Here is a 22,735-nt window from a genome sequence, read left to right on the forward strand (position 1 = left end):
ACTTTTAGTTTGTTTAGACGAGTTACCAACTTATCATTCATGGTACTACTTCATGTTTTATAATTTCAGGTATTAGCTGAAGAAGTATTTGTTGGAAAAATTAAGGTCTAATTGCTATAATAAATTACATAGAAAGTCAAGAAATAATTTATACAATTATATATCACAATAATGCATGTACATGAGTAACCAATGTTAAATGAACATGATATAATGGATTAGAAAAACCTAGAAAATACAGTCGAGACAAGTGTTAGACACTTTGTCCTTAAGACAAGTTTATGCCTCACTAATGTGCTCATGGTTGATTGGCGCATGTCTCCCAAGATACAATGACCACATTCTGGTAATAGTAGCACTCCAAATCAAAAGGTTCTGTGAACCACGATTGTGTTGAAAACTCTCTCATATAGACTCAATGAGACTCTCTAATATTTAGTACACTTTATGTATGATTATGTAAAACAATGAAAAGTTATTATTGTGATTATAGGGGGCTTTACTATTTATAGAATGTGAGATACATATTTGGAAAATATGTGACTATTCATAAAGAGTCAAAAGTTATAACTCTTCATTTGAGTAGACATATCTTTCTACCAAAAGGCTCCACTTCTAATTTCCATTCAATTAAAAATTTTATATAATAATGTTATTATTAAATTTTCCAACAATCCCCCACATGAATGGAAATTGACTCAATACCATGCAAATGACAATACAAACACTAGAGAGAGAATTCATTAGGAAAAGTACCGCATCGGGATATGTGGCTTTTGGCCTTGAACCTTTCGTAGTGAATTACTATCAGATTTACTTGGCTAATCAGTGAACGCGATGTCTTGAACTGCTCAGCCATTTGTGTAAACCAAGACAATAGTAATCACACAATACCCTTCCAGACACCCCGTGGTTGCTTGGTTGTGTTCATTTTGGCCCTGAACAATTCTTGGTTTCTCATGAGTGCTTTTAGAGAACTAAGCCCCTCAAAAAATTCTCACAGGAATAACCCCATTCCTCACTCAAGATAGGTGACTTCCCATTAAGAGTATCTTGCAATACCCCACTTGTTATTTCCAAGTATAGGAATCATTAAAAATAAAGCTTATCCTAAATACGTTGCAGATATCATTGTTTCATCATAGGACACGGGTAGGAGATTATCTCCGCAGTGCTACCATTGAATCATCCACATGTCTCTTTGAACCTAGACCTTGGGATCTCCAGTTAGCTAGGTTGGGATGCCATTATGGCGATTCTTAAGATGTAGGCTTTTAACCCATTCCCCTCAATGATACAACCTACTCTCTAGTCAAACCTTTAATTTTTATTGGATCCACTAGGTTGATGACTATATCAATTATGGTGTGCACTTCTATTTATGAAATTATATTTCATTCGAGAGTAGTTGTTTTCCAATGTTAAGTCCTTCAAAACATATGTTAGGACTCAAAAAGTAATTTCCTAATACTCGGGTACATCCCCCCACATTTAAGGTATTTGCTAGAAGATCTCCAACCTTCCAATACCTTAAAAATTTCCAAGAGTTCAAGAGATAATTTAAAACTGTCTAGTGAACTAATCCACCACATACTTATTATCTCTTTCTAGAAGCAATTTACTTTTCTAGTATTCTTAAGTATATATCATTTTTCAAAAATAGCTAAGCCATCCCCACAATTCCCTTACATTGTGGTTGCTTTTTAATGCTATAAATTATTCATTCATCATGCTTAAGAAATAAGAATCAATGAAGATGTTTTGTTTTTATCTATCTTCACTTGTTATGGCCTAAAGTATCACTATAGCCTTTTCGGAGAAACATGTCTTGGCGCCTTTAACCTATAAACTATCGAGTTCGCATGGCTAGGACCTCCTTTGATCAATGATAACACCATTGCAGTTGTCACACCTCGAAGTCAAAACATTATTCTCCCATGTACTTCCCTTCTCAGAAGTAGTTGTCATTACCTTACTTCCCTTAGCGGGAGATAGTGTCTATAATAAAGATGCAATCTCTACTTCTTTCCTTGTGGGCAATTAACACTGTAACATTTTTACCAAGAGTTGCTTATGCCTGTGATATTGGCCAAGTCATCACCTTGTGATAACTATCAACCACCAAATGGTGATCACTGTGATCATCTTACATGAAACAGTAATATGCATGAAGCACCGCTTCAAACATTTGTACAAGTCTTTGCAGTTTCTGCAAAGAACTTCACATGACTTTTCACCTAGAGATATGTGCATCTACTCAAATAACAAAGCCAAATGATGGCATTATGATCTAGAGTAACACACATGCATAACAAAACGACTTAATTTTCATTTCGAAAACAAAATGGTTGTTCGTAAGGAATGCATCATTGCATTATTTAATTGCCCTACTTGCTCTATTGGATGTTCACAGAACTCTGAAACAACAGAGCTCTTCCCAAACGACACCATCTTTGTAACCGAATAGTTGCAGCTTGCAAAGGACCAAATGATCCATGCAAAGTGATCACGTCTTTCTACCAAATTTAAAAACCTCAGTCGTGTCCTTTGGTCCTCTAGATCCAATCTTGGAATCTTTGTCATTTTCCATTCGAAATAGAGATTGACTTCAGGTAGGACCAAGGATCTCTTCAGTTCCATATCTTTCAAATCGTTGCAGCTGTTAGCTTGCCAATAAGGAACACGAGACTGTGCATTCACAGAAAGGTGTGAACACCATGTATATCGCTTACTATCAGCCAGGGCCCAAATCCTAATGCATGAGTTAGTTAACAAATCCACAAAAACTTGAATTTAAAAGTGCATACACACAACACAAGTCTTCTATAAATATGTGAGTCATTTCATCAGTTATAAAGATATATATGCAAATCACCAATATAGAACCCATGTGAATAATTTCCCAGATTTTATAATATACAATCAACACTTCACACAAAAATTTTACCGCACACGCATCATATGCATGTCTCAACATATATGCAGGACATATGTTCCAATTAGAGTGTTTTTCAACAGGCATTGCACTAAAATAAATTATCAGTCCAAACTTAAAACACGTATAAAAGTAAACCAATAAACATGTAACGGTTAATTGGTTCAATTAACTATAACCATCCCATCTACACAAGGCATAAAACAAACGAACAAAATAATGAAGAAGGTTACGAGTTAGCATCTTTTGAATCAAATTTAACTTGCAATGCATTTGCAAACAGTTAACATATGTACTGCTTTATGCGAAACTAGAAACCAAAACATTCTACCATGAAAAGGAAAATCCACGCAGAAACGTACACGATAGAATACTGTTCTCAAACAAACACAGCAATCAAACCATAAACTTGTCTTAAGATTGTTGGAAAAATTAGGGTCTAATTGCTATAATAAATCACATAAAAAATCAAGAAATAATCCATGCAATTATAAGTCACAATAATGCATGCACATGAGTAACCAATGTTAAATGAACATGATATAATGGATTAGAAAAACCTAGAAAATACGGTCAAGGCAAGTGTTGGACACTTTATCCTTAAGACAAGTTTACGCTCCACTATGGTGCTCATAGTTAATCGGCGCATGGACTCAATGAGACTCTCTAATATTTAGTACACTATGTATGATTATGTAAAACAATAAAAAATTACTATTATGATTATAGGGGAGCTTCCCTATTTATAAAATGTGAGATACCTATTTGAAAAACATGCGACTATTCATGAAGAGTCAAAAGTTGCAACTCTTCATTTGAGTAGACACATCTTTCTACCAAAAGGTTCCACTTCTAATTTCCATTCAATTAAAATTTTTATATAATAATATTATTATTAAAATTTCAAACGGTATTTGAGTTATTTCAAGACCCCAATTTTTGAATGTTCGAGGGCTCACGAGCTGCTCTTGCTGGCCGTTCCCAGATTATGTGGGCTTTGAGGGTTAAGAATTAAACAAGTCTGACTAATTATTGAAGAAAACAACAGCAAGGCGTGAAGCAAGGCATATCTCTGTTGCTATAACAAGGAGCTGTTCCCCTCGTCCTCTTCAGCATCTCTGAGCTGCTTCAGTTGGTTTCCTATATTTTGGCGAATATTTTTGTTGATAAACCTACATTTTTTTTTTTTTTTGAACAAACAAAATTATCTACACTAGGTGGGGAAGTGGACTAAGCCTGACAATAGGTTAGCAATAATATGATTCAAATTCGCTTTTGACGAGAATCAAACCTAACACTTCTCAATCACAAATGAAGAGGAATAACAAAAAAAATTAACAATATCATATCTTATCACTTTAAGAAATAACTCAGAAAATAAAATAAAAACCCTAATTCAATAATCTTAAAATAATTCACTTCATCTTTGGTCATTCTCAATGTATCTAAACATAAATTGCTAATCATAGATCTAACAATTTAGTTGCAGTAAATTGGTAGAACAAACTATTTTTAGAAACAAAAATAACGTAGAGGACTAATCAAGCAAATTAATTGGATCAAGGTAGAACAGCTGGTCCATCAATCGATTATGGCGTGCGCCATTTACTTTGTACTTATTGTAAACAGCAACCAGAGAGTTGAAATTGAGACAAGATTTTCCACACCCTATATAATATGACAGAGAAGTACCACTACGTAGGTAAGGGACTCATTTTGGTGGTGAATTTTAATGACATCATTTCCATGGAATCTTCTGAATCAGTATGGCGATTGTTCTTTTTCCGAGCCAACTCCGCTGCCAAGCACTCCTTCAGCTCTATCACTACCTCACGCATGGTTGGCCTTGTGATAGAACGAGAAGATACATAATCCAAAGCTTTTTCAACAGCTTTCTAGACAGAATTGCTATCAAAGTTTCCCTTCAGCCTTGAATCAACGATACTTTTGATATCTCCTTTGCCAACCATGAAGCTAACCCATTTCGTAATGTGAACTTTTTCATGCGTCTGCGATATGATAGGTCGACTTGTTATAATCTCCAACAGCACAACCCCGAAGTTATAAACATCACTTTTCTCATTTAACATGTTTGATTGGTAGTACCTGAAAAACCAAACCATGAAATTCAAATCATACTTCTAATAATATTTCCTAAAACATCAATTTGTAACATCTTTCTTCATCCTTCTGGTTCCTTTGTATAGCAGACGAAAGATGAAGGGTAAAGTAAAAAGGCAAAAAGACTTACTCGAGGTCAAGGTACCCAGGAGTTCCTGCAACGCGTGTCCACACACGAGTCCCATCCTCAGCAGGAAAATTTCTGGATAGGCCAAAATATCCGCTAGTTTGGCTTGAAGGTTTTCATTCAACAATATATTTGTAGATTTTACATCTCTGTGGATTATAGGAGGTTTGCAGCCGTAGTGCAGATACTCCAATCCTACATTGCAAATTTTCTTGACGCTTGTTACACGATAAAAAAAATGTAGATATGCTATAGAGGGGCTACGAAAATTTCTACTTGCTGACCGCGTGCAGCGTCAATTGCAATCCGAAGTCTGTCTGCCCAACTCAATATATTTGACCTGTTATCTGCATTTGTATATAATGAATCAGCCATTATTTATGTGTTATTCTATTTAAATTCTCAGGTAAATCTCAGTTTACTACCCTCAAGTTTCGTGGTTTTCAATATTTGATACATGAAGTTTTTTTCGTCCCAGAGTCATACCTAAAGTGTTAATTTTAAGACGGTCTCATACATCTGTTAGTCTGGCTATTAAGTCTTCCGTTAACTGATGACGTGGCACCTATGTGAACAATGACTGGACGCCACGTGTCATTAAGGGTCTACGCAGAAATTAAAAATTCAAAAAAAAAAAAAAAAAAAAAAAAAAAAAAAAAAGGAGAGGGTAAATTACACTTTATCATATCAGGTTTGAGGTCTATTACAACCTATATAACATCTTCAAAAAATTTCACTTTCATACCTCAAGTACTATTTTATTTTAACATAATACAACCGTTACATTTTTCATCTATTGATCCGTTAAGAGCTGACGTAGCTGTTACATTTGTGTTGATGTGACTAGCACATGGCTAAAAAAAAAAAAATTTTATGCATTTAAAATATTATAATAATTTATCTTATTAAAAAAATAAAAATAAAAAAAGAAGAAAAACCTCCCAGAAATCCCTCCCCGCAACCCCCCACCCCACTCAAATCCCTAAAACCTCCCCAGTTCACGCCCTCTGTTCTCCTCCTCCTCCGTCGACAGAACCTAGAAACCCAAACCCCAAAAAATCCAATACCAGGCTTCTCTCCTCTGTTTGCAACATCTCATTCTCTCCTCCCGTCTACAACACCTCTTCACAAACAGAGTATCCAAAAGCCTCCCAATCTCTCTCAGTGATAGCCAATGAGAAGAAGAAATAAAGTTAATATGGAGAACCCGCTATGGTTTTGAGCATACCCGCTGTCATTTGTGAAATCTGCGTTGAATCCAAGATGAGGTTTTGAGCATACCCTAGATGGTTATTCTATTGAGCTCCGCCATGCGTTGAATCCAACTTTATTGAGGCGTTTCGGATCGAAAACTACAACCATGGTTATTGTACTAAGCTCTGCTGTGTCTCTTCCTCCTCTTCTGGTTCCCTCGAGACCCGCGGCCTCGTCGCCTGCAACACTAGGTAAGGTTGGGGCTAAAATTGGGGCTAATAAAATTTTGGGTATTTAAGGGGGAGGAGATGAGGAGATAAGGATGGGGTGGGATGAGGGAGTTTGGGTTGGGGGGAAGGGGTTGGGGAAGATGGGTTTCAGGTTTGTTTGCGGGGGAGGTAGGGTGGGGTGATATGGAGGAGAGGGAGTGGGTCGGGGGGAGGGGAAATGGTTTCTGGGTTTGATTGGGTTATTTTTTATTTTTAATAGGATAAATATTATAATATTTTAAATAATAAAAAAAATATTTTCTTGCAACGCGACATAAATTGGGCAGCCAATCAGCATAAATATAGATTTCATATTTACCCCGTCATTACTTAACGATTTATTTAACAGATTTTCTAATAAATGTATGAAATTGAAATAAAATAATAAGTAAATGTATGAAATTGAAATATTTTAAAAATATTGTAAGAAATTAAAATCAATCTCAAACTTGGGTAAAATGTTTACCCAAAAAAAAAAAAAAAAAAAACCAGAACCCCCTTCCCCACCCGACACGCCTCCACCCCTCTACCCCTCTACCCCTTCCGTCTTACACTTGCCGATCCCTGGAGCTCAGAACTTAGTCTTCAAGCCGAAAACAATACAAAAACCACAAGATTCAACATTTTCCTGCCATTTCATCACATTTTCTTGACAGCCAAACGGACTGCCACTGTAAAACAAGCTAAAAGAGTATCCACTCCCCTCGACAAGCGCATAACAACAACTAAAAGTCCATTAGCTCCGGCCCAACCGCAAAGACAGCTTCAAGGATTTGAGCGCCGGAGAGTGAAGAGAGTACGCAGCGACAACGACGGAAGCGGATTGGAGGATCCGGACCCAAAACGGAAGATCTTTTCGGATTCAAAAGTCGAAGTTTTGATAATTCCTTATCATTTTTTTGGGGTGCTTGGGTGGAGGGGATGGAGGGGTGGAAGGAAAAAGCAGAACTATCACGGAAATGGGCACGGCGTCCAGCTGGTGGCACAGCCAGATGCGTTGATTTGGAGATCTGGGAGCCTGAGGCCGATGATGGAGGGTCTGTATCCGGACGGAGGGGAACTTGGGGATTCGAAGCGGGTCGGGTCCGGTTTGGGCCATTAGATGCGAGGGCAGCTGCAGCGGACTCCCTCCGTGAGCTCCGTCACGCATAACACTCCCATCGCCAGTCTCTCTCTCTAACTTTCTCTCTCTAGCTCTGTTTTATGTTCATCTGGAGCTTTTGCTCCATTTTCTTTGAACTTTTCTGTCTTTGTTTCTGAGATGGCCACTGCAGAAAAACAACAAAATAATTGCTTTATTCATTTTGTTTGTATGCTACTGGGGACTGCGGTGGTGGTATTTCGAATTTGTACAAATTTTGACTGAGACAAAGATTTTAAGATTTGGGTTTTGGATTTATTTTACAGAAATGGTTGGATTCTTCTTGCCTGGGTTTTGGATTTATTTTACAGAAATGGTTGGATTCTTGGAGGGATGGAGGGATGGAGGGGTGGAGCCGTGGAGGGGGTGGAGGGGATGAAGGGGCGTTGGGTGGGGAAGACGAAGGGAGGGTAGAGATGAGGGAGGGTGGTGCGGGTTGCAGAGGAGAGAAGGGAGGGAGGATGGGTGGGGGTTGCAGAGGAGAGAAGGGAGGGTACGGGTTGCAAATGAAAGAAGGGAGGGAGGGGGCTGGGGGGAGGTAGAAGACGGGTGGGTATTTTTTTTATTTTTATTTTTTTGAATTTTTAATTTCTACGCAGGCTTTTAATGACATATAGCGTCACATTATCAGTTAACAGGAGACTTAACCGCCAGACCAACGAATTATGAAACTATTCCAAAATTAACATTTTAGATATGATTCTAGAACGAAAAAAAACTTCATGTACCAAATATTAAAAATCACGAAATTTGAGTGTAGTAAACTGAAATTTATCCTAAATTCTAATAGAGTTACTAATTGTTGCCAAAATTAACAGGTGTTAAGAGCATGTTGATGAAGTTGTTTGATTGTTCATCATGTGGCCTAGTGTTTATTTCGCTATATGCTTTTACGTCCACTTTCAGATTGTTCAGATATTTGAAAATTTTGCTTCGTTTTAGTTCATTACACTTTCAAGGATTTGATTCTGGGGGGCTCATAACCATTATAGCTGCAGCGTAACCCTTCCCACAAGTACTCTTGGGGTGCACATGGGTCTCCTTGCCAATTTCTCTTCACTCCGTATGTGTTCTTGATGTTTTGTATGAAGCCAACTAATATACAAAGATTCACTAAAGAAAACCTCAACTAAGTCGGCCATATATATAGCGGCAGTAAATTAGTAATGGGAGACGATCTGTTTGGAAATATTTGCATACCATCTTGTTGGTTAGTTTCTTCCTGCAAGAACTCAATGACCGTATAAATCTCAAGGGCATTGAGGATGGGTGCAAGGGTAGAGTTTCCGTCCTGAGAGATTGACAAGTTGTGCAGTGCTGCTCCTGTTAAAGCCTCTGTCGTGGATACTGTCGATGTGGCTAAGTACAGAAGAGGGAAAGGCTCCTGAAAGGGCTTTCCATTCCAAGTAATGCTTAACAATCTAGTCTGGTTGGTTTGGAGTTTTTCAATTTCAGCGAAGTGAAGGTAGACATAATATTTGGTATTTTCATCAGGGGAATTCCACCAAAGATCTAAATTAGTCGCATTTTTCGGCGTTGCAGCAGAGCTCATGACAATAGATGGCACTTGGTAGACATTCTGATTTTCAGGGTCGATGGTCGGCGAAGTGGTTACTTGTTTCCATTCACTGTAATGATGGGGATCCCATATGCGATCATAAATGTCATCTATATAACTGGAAACAAAAATTTTGTCAGAATTTAATCAAAGAGAACATTTCAAATACCCTGAATCCCACCCCGAAAATACATGGAAGAACTATGGTACTTAAGCAAGGCACATAAGTCTAAATGACCTGGGGTTCTTACAGTAACAAAAGAGAAGGCAAACCTGTATGTTTTATTAGTTATTGTACCAGCGTCATAATGCAAGAAGACTGCTAAGGATCCCATTTGAGTCTGGTAAGTTGAATTATCCAGAGGCCTTAATTCTATTGCTGATATAAACGGAATCCTAGAGCCCTTATTTGCCAAACAAACGTGTATATAGTTCTGCAAAGGAACATGTATGATCTCCTTTATTGTGTTGTTTTTTACTGTACCCCAAAGTTAGCTCCAAGATGCAGATCAAACTCTGGTGCCATGTTTTCGCCATCATAATTCCCATAGATGAACGTTGCTCGGATCAAATATTTGGTGCCTCTTGTTATGTTTATAGTGTTACAGTTCCTGATTCCTTCAGGAAAGTATCTGAGATACCAGACTTGTTGGTAGAGACTTCTGTATTGTAACAATAGGAGCTTACTTTCACCGTTGTCCACGAAAGCTTCATCTGAAATGTAAAACAAGCCAGTTGTCTGCTCAGTATATCTTTGACCAGCAGGTAAGCCACAGTCTATGCAAATGAATCGTGCGACAGGTTGAAAAAGTCGATGCTTGTTAGCTGTAGGTACATATAGTGAACCAAAAATCGAAATGAAACTAATTTTGAATTCAAAAATTCCTATACCTGTTTGATCCTGGCCATAAACTCTAAGTATCGGTGCAATCAAACCAAGCAAGCAATACAGGAAATGTTTCGTTTTCCCCTGCGTTATCATAGCTTCTTGCCTTGGACAACAATACTCATGTATGTTAGATATATGTACTGATAAACATGTGAATTAAATATGGACAATCGTTTAGTCAAACAGATCATCAGGATTAACTTTGGTCAACTCAGACATTGGTTTCGTGTATAGTCATTACAATGCACCTACAATGCCAGGCAATTAACTCGATGTAAACCAGAATATAGTTTTCAAGGTTAGTTTGATTCAGATCATAGTACATATACAAATTAATCAAACACTGGAACGAAATGAATTGGAATGTTTCAACTCTGTTGGTGATCTCTTAAAGAACATATATACTTAGTGATTGCATTATCTTATAGCGTTGATAGGCTATGAGCAAGCTTAAACAATCATTATATGATATAATTTCTTAATTAATTTGGTTATCCATGTTGAATCCACTGTTCTCTTTACACAGGTTATGAACTGATATATATATTTTAACAGCAATGCTGAAGCATACCAGGACATAAAAAAAAAAAAAAAAAATATATATATATATATATATATATAAATAAATAAAAGACAGAAGAACACAAAACTGTGGTGATGAGATTGACTTTAACTTTTGAAATCGCGCAAAAGAATTGCACAGAGATTTAAGTACTATTTGTGATTAGCAATAAGTATGGTTAATGTGGAAGCCTGTTTAATAAGCAAAGGGTGGGGGAGACGAGAACGGAGTGGACTTTGTTTTTGAATCAAATATCAACTTGTGATGATATAAGACGAGTTTCTTGAGATGATGATAGAAGTGGTCAAAATATTAAGGGTAAATTACATTTTACTTCCTTAGGTTTGATGTCGATTTCAATTCCTTACAACATCTTCAAAACATTTCAATTTCATACATTTGCTTATCATTTTATTTCAATTTCATACATCCATTAGAAAATCTGTTAAGTAAACCGTTGAGTGATGACGTGGCAAATATGGGATCCACATTTGTCTTACGTGGCTGCCAAATTTGTGCCACGTGGCAAAAAAAATAATTTTTTATACATTTAAAATATAATAATATTTTCCCTATTAAAAAAAAAAAATACCAAACAAACCCAGAAACCCATCTTCCCCTTACACTCCCTCAACTAGTCCTTCCGCCCAGCAATGGTGATATGCCACCAACATAAACCCCACATTCAAATCCTGAAATTGCTTGGAGGTGGCGAACTTAGTGACGCCTTCGAGGCCACCGATCTCCTCGTCGAGGACGAGAGATAGGTGGAATGTGTGGATAGGGGTGAAATTGGTGGCCTGGAGGTTGCAGATGGCCTCAAGGTACTGGATGGCTATTCACTTGTCATCCTGGGCGCCACAGGCGAAGATGAGGCCCTCTTGGGTGTGGTGGGCGGAGAAGGGAGAGTGGGTCCACTTGTCAGGCTTGGCGTGGATGGAGGCGAGGTGGGAGTTGAGGAGGAGAAAAGAGGAGAGAGGGGTGGGATCTGGGCCAGGTGAGGAGGAGAAGGGGCTTGGATTTGGATAGGGTGAAATGGAGTGTCTGGATTTGGAGGTTTAGGGTTTGGCCGATGCCGGTGAGGAAGGCAACGGGGGTGCTGTTTTGGTAGTCGGAGTTGGCCCCAGTTGCAATGAGTATGTGGAGGAGGAGTTGGTGGCAGATTGCCATTGTTTGGTTTTTTTTTTTTTTTTTTTTTTTTTAATTTTTTTTAATGGGGTAAATATTATTATATTTTAAATGTATATAAATAAAAATTACCACGTGGCACAAATTTGGCAGCCACATAAGCACAAATGTGGATCCCATATTTGCTATGTCATCACTTAATGGTTTACTTTACAGATTTTCTAACAGATGTATGAAATTGACATAAAATGATAAGTAAATGTATGAAATTGAAATGTTTTAAAGATATTGTAAGGAATTGAAATTAATCCCAAACCTAAGGGGGTAAAATGTAATTTACCCAATATTCAATATAATAAAAAAATAATATGTTGTTGTGGTTTATTTTATTTGATGGTGAGAGAGGGGCGCAGCAATGAGAGAGATGTGTTTCTAGGGTTGTATAGAGGATGTGTTATTCCCCTTATGCAGTACCTTTATTTATCGTAATAAGGGAGGGAGGAGTCCTTCTCCTCCAAGGAATACAAGTCCTAATAGGGAAGAGTAATTAGTATTAAATCCAATTTAGGATTTACAAAATCACACTCAAATACAAAGTTTATAACACTCTTTTTAAGTGTGTAAATACTCAAGTAGATTTGACATCATGCAGAGTTGAGGAAGTCAACTCGTCGGCACTGATTCTGGGAACATGCTAGTCTCAAAGTTTCCTCAACTCTTCGGCACTGATTCTGGGAACATGCTAGTCTCAAAGTAAAGTAGGAACTTGTATATGGAACTAAGTCTCACAAAAAACCTATGGCTATGGTAAAACCCTAATAGGGATAAACTCATACTTTAAGGAAAAATGCATGAGAAATGCAAAGTCAAATTAAATGTCTACGGGACATCATCATGGATATGATCAATCCAAGGTGAGTGCCTTGTCAAAACCTTGTTAGGTAGCAAAAACCCAGTGGGAAAAATACTCATAATCATAGGGAAAAAGAGTACATTAAGATCAAGCAAGTATACTTCAAGCTACTCCCCCTGAGTTTGACATAATTCCAAAGAGAACTAACAACGTTACAACTTAGAAAGTTAACGCATACCTATTCATTGAACAAGCTTCTGAAACATCGCCTTCGGTAGTGATTTGGTGAAGAGGTCAGCCAGATTGTCTTGTGAACGGATTTGCTTGATTTCAATCTTCTAATGCTCTTGTTGTTGATGTGAGAAGAAGAACTTCAGCGCAATGTGCTTGGTGTTGTCTCATTTGATGTAATCCTTCTTGAGTTATTTGATGCATGCTACGTTGTCTTCATAGATTGTTGTCGGGACTCAACGATGGGGTAAGGATCGCATGAGCTTTAAATATGGCCCACAAATGCTTTCAGCCAAAAACCTTCCTGAGTAGCTTCATGTAAGGCGAGAATTTCAACATGGTTAGACGAAGTGGCAACTAAGGTCTATTTAGTTGACCTTCAAGAGATTGTGATGCCTCCAATAGTAAAGACATAACCTGTTTGAGAACACGCCTTATGTTGATCAGATAAATATCATGCGTCGGCATAACCAACAAGGCAAGAATCGACTCGAGATAAGGGGTGCGACATTATTCGAGGATCCGTAGGGATAGAACAAGCCCAAATCTGTAGTACCCTTAAGGTAACGGAAGATGTCTTTAACACCAATCTAATGTCTACATGTTGGTGCATTACTGTATCTTACCAAAGATTAACAACAAAGGAGATGTCGGGTTTAGTGCATTGAGCTAAGTACAATAAAGCACCTATTGCCCTTAGATAAGGAACTTCAGGTTCCAAAATCTCTTCATCATCCTCATTTGGACGGAAGGGATCACGTTTTGCATCTAGTGATCGAACGACCATAGGAGTACTCGAAGGCTTCACTTTATCTTCATTAAAGCAGCACAACACCTTCTACGTATAGTTCGATTAATGTACTAAGATTTCATCCAAACAGTGCTCTATCTCGATACCGAGATAATATCGAGTCTTTCTTAGATCTTTCATCTCAAATTTTGACTTCAAGTGCGCATCAGTTTAACTTTTCAAGAGTTCCGATGAGGTTTATGTCGTTGACATAAAATGCAATAATCGCAAAACCAGAACGTGACTTCTTAATGAACATGCAAGGGCATAGTTCATTGTTCACATATCCTTAACTAGTCAAATACTCACTTAGACAGTTATACCACATTCTTCCAGATTGCTTCAAACCATAGAGTGAACGCCTTAGCCGAATTGAGAGCGTGTTCCGAGGTTTGGAAATATTTGATCCAGTCAATGTCAGTCCTGCGGGAACTTTTATATAAATTTTCGTATCAAGATCCTTATGGAGAGACGCAGTTACTACGTCCATCAGCTGCATACTAAGTGTTTTGGAAACTACTAAACTGATAAGGTAGGGAAAAGTAATCACATCCATAACAGGTGAATAAGTTTTGTCATAGTCAATCTAAGGGTGTTGTGAGAAGCCTTGCGCAACAAGACGAGCTTTGTAACGCATGATTTTGTTATTCTTGTTATGCTTCCGAATGAAAACCCACATTTAGCCAACAGGCTTCACATGTGAAGGAGTATGAGCCATAAGTCCAAACACCTTACATTTTGCAAGCGAATCGAGTTTAATTTAGATTTCTTGTTTCCAGTTTGACCAATCAATTATATGTCGACATTCATTAACGGAACGGGGTTCAATTTCATTGCTTAACATGATCTCAGTAGCTATTGCATATGCTAATGCATCGTCGATAATCATCTCATTTCTAAACCAAACATCATCCAAGCTAGCATAATTGACCGAAATCTCATGATTCTCGGGAGGTGGATTAGTCTCTTCAAGGACATTTCCGTAATCTAGAAGTTCCTCATGAGTTGGATAGAATGAGTCGGCGAGCCGTGGGTTTCCTCTTCCGGGGTGTAAATCCTTTGAACCAAGTGGTCTGCCATGCTTTTGTGTAGGGGTAAAGGATTAGCTAGCCACTAATGTCTATGGATCGGCCAAAATGGCATCTCGAGCCTTTAGGAGGAAAGTCCATCATACATTTGGTACATTCATCTTTGCAGGCACATTCCCAGCTAGAATATGTGATCATGTCACTCGCACTAGATCCGTGAAAGCATATGGCATGCTCTGATCTATGCTCTCAAGATCTAATATACGCTGCACTACAGTTTCAAACTAAGTGGTGCAGGGATCTAAAGGAGACAAAGTAGGAGTCGTCCACGTCGTTCTTTGGAAACGTTGACGTTCTTCACTCCCCTTAACGACGGAAGGACTATCTTATAGAAGTGACAATCCGTGAAACGAATGACAAACAAATTGTCTATTAAAGGTTCTAAGTAATGAATAATTGAAGGAGAATCATATCCGACATAGATTTTCATCCTTCGTTGAAGTCTTATTTTTGTACGTAAAGGGCGGCAAAATCGGCACATAGACCACACAACCAAAAACGCGTAGATGTGATATGTCAGGTTCATATCTGGTAACCAATTGAAGGACGTTATATGGTTAGGTCGCTGGTTGCGTGCAATATTGCATGGCCTCAAGCAGCGATCAAGAGCTTGGTATGTATGACCAACAATCGATTAATCATTTGTAAGCGTTTAATGAATGCCTCTGCCAGGCCGTTTTGGGTGTAAACATGGGGTATTAAATGTTCAACTTCAACCCCAACTGACATGCAATAGTCATCAAAAGTTTTAGATGTGAATTCTCCAGCATTATCTATTCAAATAAATTTGATCGAATAATCAGGGTGGTGAGCTGTGAACTTGATAACCTGAGCCAATAGTTTGGAAAATACAGTGTTCCTTATGGATAACAAGCACACATATGATCAATGTGTGGAAGCGTCAACCAAAACCATAAAATATCTAAATGGTCTACATGGATGGTGAATCAGTCCACAAATGTCCCCCTAAATCCTTTGTAGAAAAAATAGGAAGATTCGAGCGAATCTTGTCATAAGAAGGATTAATTACAAGCTTTCCCATAGAATAAGTTTGACATGCAATTCCTTGAATTGAACATAAATTTCGGGTTGGTGGATGCCCGTGTGAAGATTTGAGAATACGGCGCATCGTTGTTTATCCAGGGTGTGCCAAACGATCATGCCATTTCGTACGGCCCTAAAGGTAGGGCCGGCCACATAGTGGCTCTCTATAGGGCATATGGTTGTAGTATACAGACCACTCGGGATACGCTCCATCTTCTATAGAATACGTTTCTGGCCATATTCGTAAGAAGTAATGCATAGAAATTCAACTTTGTTTTCTACATAAGTTTTAGCGTGGTAATTATTATCTTTAATGTCCTTGAAACTTAACAACGTTCTTCCAGAACGTAGAGAATAAAGTGCCTCTTCAATTGTCAAGATTGTACCATTAAACAACATTATACGTGACCTATCGTATCCTTTTATTAATTGCGATGGGCCTGAGAAGGTTGTCAGAGGTGCATTCTTAGGTATGAAGTTAGTGAAATAGATGCGTTCACATAAAACAGTGTGCGAGGTTGCACTATCTACCAGACAACTAACTTTCCCACTAGCCATTCTTAGAAATAAAAATTAATTTGAATTGATCACATGCATAAAAGTTCTAAAAACTTAATATCCAAAAGTAAATCACAAACAAATAATCCAAGCATAAAGGAAAAATTATTCAAACTTAAAAAAAAAAAAAAAATGGGGGTTCAGCCACTAGGTGGAATTCGGCCCCATTATTCTAAATTAAACTAAAAATAGTTTATGTCCTAATCTTCCATAGGGGTAATGGCTTGATTCAAACTTCTTACAACGAGAATGATATTCAGCTACAACCTTGTGGGGAGCATGACAAACACGGGACCAATGGTCCTTTGAACCACAGTGGTAGTACATGTCTGCATCCATGGTTTCAGGTGCTTTGCCCTTAATCTTAAAGTTCGGGGCCTTGGGAGCAATGTTATGGCGCTTCTAGGCTTGATTTCCTCCCTGAGATACGCCTTGGCTTTGTTGACCTTGACGAGGTAGCTTCTGGCCGCCCTTATCATGCTTATGTTGGCGTTTTGGGCATTGGTTAGTGCTATAGTGTGCTTCACGCACAACAGTCGCCCTAGTAGGTCGAGCTTGATGATTTTTTATCAACAGCTGATCCTGCTTTTTAGTGAAAAGTAAAACAGAGACCAAATCTGAAAACTTAGTGAACTTCTAAGCCCTATATTATTGCTGCATGATAATATTGGTACTAGAGAAGGTCAATAAGTCTTTTCCAGGAGATCCTCTTCGGTTAAGTACTTATTATAGAACTTGAGAAGTGATCGGATTCGACAAACGTCAAAATTATATTCATTCATAGACTCAAAGTCTTGGAAGCACAGATGATACCAGTCATGTCTTGCTTTGGGCAAGAGGATGTCTTTTTGGTGATCTACATGATCAGCCAAAGCGACGCAAAGTGCTCATAGATCTTCCTCAACAAAGTACTCGGTTTGCAGTGCATCATGTATATGTCTTCGAATGAAGATCATGGTAGTGGCTTTCTCAACTTCGCCAATCGGGTTGTCCGTCTCATCTTCAATGGCGGGATGCAAATTCTTTGCGGTGAGGTGGAGCTTCACATCTTGGACCCACTTAAGATAGTTTCTTCCAGAGACCTCTAAAGCGGTGAAGTTGAGCTTGTTCAAATTCGACATGTCTCTATCACAAAATAAATGGACAAGAATGTGGTTAGCATAATGGAGAAAAAATCAATCCATTCGCATAGAAGTAGAACATTCAGGTTTCAATAGACATGTATTAGTTTAAAGTTACATGAAAAAACTTTGGGGTTTCATGGGTGACGTTTTTAAGGAAAACTTCGGGTTTTCAAACAAGGCATGTTTCTAGAAACTTTGGGTTTTGTAAGAATTATAAACTTCAAGGTCATATGTTCCTGCAGACAAACACAAATATATGTACAAAAATATGCAACAAGAAAATATGCAAATAGATCTTTAGGGTCTATTATTATAATTGAATTAATTATTTGGATTTGGGCCAAAATTAAAGTGTGGGTGAAAAATTATAAAACCCAAGTTGTCTAAAAAATAATAATAAAGCTCGGGGCCCAAAAACATGGACCATAGCCCATGAGTGGGCTGAGCAAATATATGTCGTGAGGTTCAAGCCCAAAATTGGGCTAGGGTAGGCATGGGCCTAACATGCAGGCATGCCTAACATCACAGAAAAATGGGCTGCAAGTGCAAGTCCAAAGACAGAGGCCCAAAAATGGCTCTGATCTAGTGCTATGCGGACACAGATACACCAACGCAGGGTTGGGATCCAGTGTAACGCGGTGCAGGGGAGCACCAAAGCTATGTAGGGCTATGCTCGTGTGCTTCTTCGTGCACGAAGACACCTTAGCCTTACAAGCTGGTGTCACATTTGGGTTGAGCCAACTACTTGGGCCGTTGCAAGTGAGCCCAAAAGAGAAAAAAAAAGTTCTCAAGCCAAGAGGAAACCAAGGCCCCACTAGGCTCAGGTTTCAGCTAAAGAACACCCTAACTTCGCTAGGTGTGGTCATCGGGGACGAACGTTGGCACCGTTGCTTCAGACGGCCGTGTTTTGGTCAAAAGATCTTGGAAAGATTCATGATTTTTGACATGGAACTAAATGGTGTGATAGAGAAGATCTCGAAGTCCAAAAACCTAGAAAAACCCTAGGATTTGATTTTGGGGTTTCGAAATATGTTGAGATTAATACGAATCTCGACCAAAAACAGGGTTAGGGATGACTGCAGGTCATCGGGGATGGCAACTGTGGTGGATGGGCATGGCTATAATCCATGGGTGTGATGTCGTGAATGGTGTCGTGGTTTTTGGGCTGGGTTCCAAAGGCTTGGAGCTTCGGGCTCCAGCTGGGGCTCGGGTCTAAGTTCGAAGAAATCTAGAATTTTGTTTTAAAAATTTTCAATTTCCAATTTAATTCAATGCATATTTAACAAATAATTTAATGCAGGGACATATATTTGATGCAATTCATGGCAATATCAATTCACATAATTCAACTGTTATGGATATAATGCATACACAATTTATGTAGAATCTAAAATTCGAAAAACGTAAAGTTGGGTTATGCATTATGGTGAATGTTCATGCTATCAAGGCTGCAAAAACATCGAGATAAAAATCGTTGTTTTGGAAGAACCTGATTGTGTTATGATATTGATGAACTGGTTTGATGCAGAAAACTTCAACGTCAAATTCCTAATCGCAGCAATAGGAGCGTGCTGATAATGTGTTGTGGCTTATTTTATCTGACATGGAGAGAATGGCACATGAGAGAGAGAGAGAGAGAGAGAGAGAGAGAGAGAAAGAGAGATAGAGAGAGAGAGAGTAGGGAAAAAATGTGTTTGTACGGTTGTGTAGAGGACGTGTTATTCCCTCTATGGAGTGCCTTTATTTATAGTAATAAGGGAGGGAAGAATCCTTCTCCTCCAAGGAATACAAGTCCTAATAAGGAAGAATAACTAGTATCAAATCTAATCTAGGATTTACACAATTACACTTAAATACAAAGTTTATAACATCTGTTGATTATATCCTCTTTATAGTGATACTCTATATAGGAATAATTTTCATTTAGTGATAAATTTAAGTTTCGGATTCAACTTGGCCAGTTTTTTATATGAATAAATTGCACATAATAATAAGTTATAATTTTTTTTTTTCCTCTAAAAGGGAGGACAATTGTCATCCACCCTTTTTGGGCCCAAAAAGGTTATGAGGAATTTCACTTTGCCTGTGGCCAAGCAGACTCACCAGCCTAGAGCATCGAACCCGGGCCCTACCACCTTTTTTCTGGGTCTCGTTAAGAAATTTGTTTGCACAAAATAATAATTACCAATAGAGAGACTTTGGATGCAATATATAGCCACTAGTACTATGTAACTTAAACCTTATTAATTTTGCCACTTAGTACTACGGTCTAGTGGTATTCCTCTTCACTTGTAAGCGAGGGGTCTTAAGTTCGAATTCTCAATAAAGGAAAATTTAAATCACATTATTGCTAGCCTATTGTGAGGCTTAGCCCGCTCTCCCTTACTTTAGTGTAGATCATATCATTTGTTCAAAAAATAAAAAATAAAAAATAAAAAACTTACTAGTTTTCAATTTTTCATCAAAGTCCTTTAATTTTGTACACCTCACTAATTAAGTATTATAAGACTTGATGTTTGTGTCGTGTTTTTTGTGTTCGTGTCTTTTTTGTGATATACCTGATACCTTAACAGGTAGTGTCTTGTAACTGATGTTAAAATGAATGGGTAATATGACCCGATCCGAACTTGACCCATTAATATTGATAGGACTTGACCTATTACTCGTTAAAAAAAATATTATTTACTTCAATAATAATCAAATGAAAAATGTAATACTAAATTAGTATCTACAAACCACATTATAACATAAATATTATTCCAAAATATAAGAACACATTTGTCTTTCAAGTATTACATACTTCAAAATAAAAGCCTAATGAAAAAACATTACTACATTATTGCAAAATATCAAATTTTCAAGGATATGCAAGATGGTTCGGATCGTTGACATTACATTCAGATTTTTATGATTAATGAAAATATTACTCGGAGTTTCTAAAGTCTCTAGAAACTATATAACATTGACTCATATTTCAGTTAACCATAAACATCAGAACCTGATATCAAAGATTTGAACATTTCATTTTTTTTGGATTTGTTATTGATATCAAAGACTCAAAGTTGACCCCTTCACGGAAGTTGTAAAGTTTGTCATTACGAGCGATTGTACATTTGTTTTTTTTGACATTTTTTTACACTTGTACGTTAATTATTGTGAATTCTTATTAATTTTGCCCTCAAACAAAAAATATTATTCATAAGGGTTTGGAGGGTTTTAAAAATCTAAACGACGATGTAACCATATTCTAAGCATAGAGGATGCAATCACAAGTGTTTGTGTATTCATTTAATAATTTTCACATATATTATGAATTTTTATTTATTTTAAACCCCCGCCCCCTAAAACACTATTCACGAGGGTTTGTAGGTTTTTAAAAATGGGTAGTGCTTAGGAGATCAAATTTTTTAAACCAAAATTTGGATGAATGTTATTTGAGATGTTTGGCATCAATCTTTCAACCAATTCTTTCAAGGAATTCATTTTAGAGCAATTACATCTATTGGGGTTGGGCAAGGGCAATATAATTGCCCAGTACTCACAAAACCTGCTCTAAGGGTCTAATATTTGGGTGTAAATTGTAGCAATGGTCCCTTAACTTTAACTCAATTGGAGCAATGATCCCTCAACTAAAAATCCATTACCATTGGTCCTTCAACTCATCACAACATGCAACTATGGTCCCTCAACTAAAAATCCATTACCGTTGGTCCTTCAACTTTAATCCAACTGGAGAGATGGTCCATCAACTTTAACCCAATTGGAGCAATGGTCCCTCAACTTTAACCCAATTGTAGCAATGATCCTTCCAACATAACTCATTTTGACAAAATTTTGACGAAGTTGACGAAAATGACCATAGCTACATGTTTTGATGAGTGGAGGGATCCCAATTGTAGCAATGGTTATTCCAACATAACTTATTTTGACAAAATTTTGACGAAGTTGACGAAAAAGACTATAGCTACACATTTTGATGAAAATTGAGGGACCACTGCTATAATTTACCCAATATTTGGAGGGCCAATGATGGACCCACGAAGCCCGTCTAAAAGCCCGTCAAGTTTTGCCTGCCTTTGCACCCACTAGCTTGGCTGGTGTTAGCATGAAGTTAGCCACGTTCAATTTTTTTTTTTTTTTTTTTTTTCTTTTTGTATATGGCGCATGTATTACATGCACGGCGGTGACATGTGGAGCTAACAACATATGTTGTCCTATATCCTGCTATAAATGCTATGGTGCCTGTATTACATGCACTGTGGTAGGTTTTACTTGCCCTATAAGTAATAAGTCATAAAGGGATTTGATCTCCCAAATGCTATTGAATTTTACTTCTAGATTTACACAATCACATTCCACAACAATATTAATAGTATATATAAAAGTCTAATTTATTTCTTCCCTAGTATATGTATGTAGTTTGTCTCTGGAAGCTTACTAGTTTTTTACATGGAATAACAATGATACTCAATTTATTCTTTCTCTATTACTACCGCGCCCTTTCTCTCCCCCAAAAATAGGCCACTATATAGAAGTTATTTTAGTAATAATAGTAGATAGAGAAATAATATTTAATTTTTTAACTTTTCATGGGGGAGAGATTGTAAGAACATATCTATTGTGTTGGCAAGGCCCGGAGCCTAGAAGCAAAATCTAGCCTCTCAAAGTGATGATGTTGCCTACAAATTATTTTTGTGGTTTTAGTTGTGAAAGGCACGAGGCTAGGATTCCAAAGGGCAAGTGGGTCTCACTTTGCCCAAGGCTTGGGCTGGGCAAATTGGCCTCGCAAGGTGCCTAGCTTCAATTTGGCTAGGCAAATTTTGTTGCATTAGAATATATTATTTTTTTTCTTTTTGAGGCAAGATTATCAATTTGCCTAGGTCACAAGGCTCCCATTAGATATGCTCTAATGTGAAGTGAGACAATAGAACAATGGCGTGGGCCTAACAGCGCTCAAACAAAACAACCTTTGAAACGTCACAAATATTTGACAGCTGCCAGCCGAAAACTTGGGCCTAATCCATCTGAGGAAATGATTGTATAAGCCACAGGAAAGGATTGTTGAAAGATAGTCCGATTATAATTAATATTCCATAAACAAGAAGGAATGAGAATTCTCTCTC

General features: G+C 37.7%; 1 pseudogene; it reads right to left on the reverse strand.

The window, feature by feature from the left end:
* Positions 1 to 4,629: 4,629 nt before the first annotated feature.
* On the reverse strand, positions 4,630 to 16,827 carry LOC137740593 (probable LRR receptor-like serine/threonine-protein kinase At1g51860; annotated as a pseudogene).
* Between the last annotated feature and the right edge of the window lie 5,908 nt (positions 16,828 to 22,735).

The sequence above is a fragment of the Pyrus communis genome, chromosome 7 (genome assembly GCF_963583255.1).
Source record: "Pyrus communis chromosome 7, drPyrComm1.1, whole genome shotgun sequence".
In the NCBI taxonomy this organism is placed as follows: Eukaryota; Viridiplantae; Streptophyta; class Magnoliopsida; order Rosales; family Rosaceae; genus Pyrus; species Pyrus communis.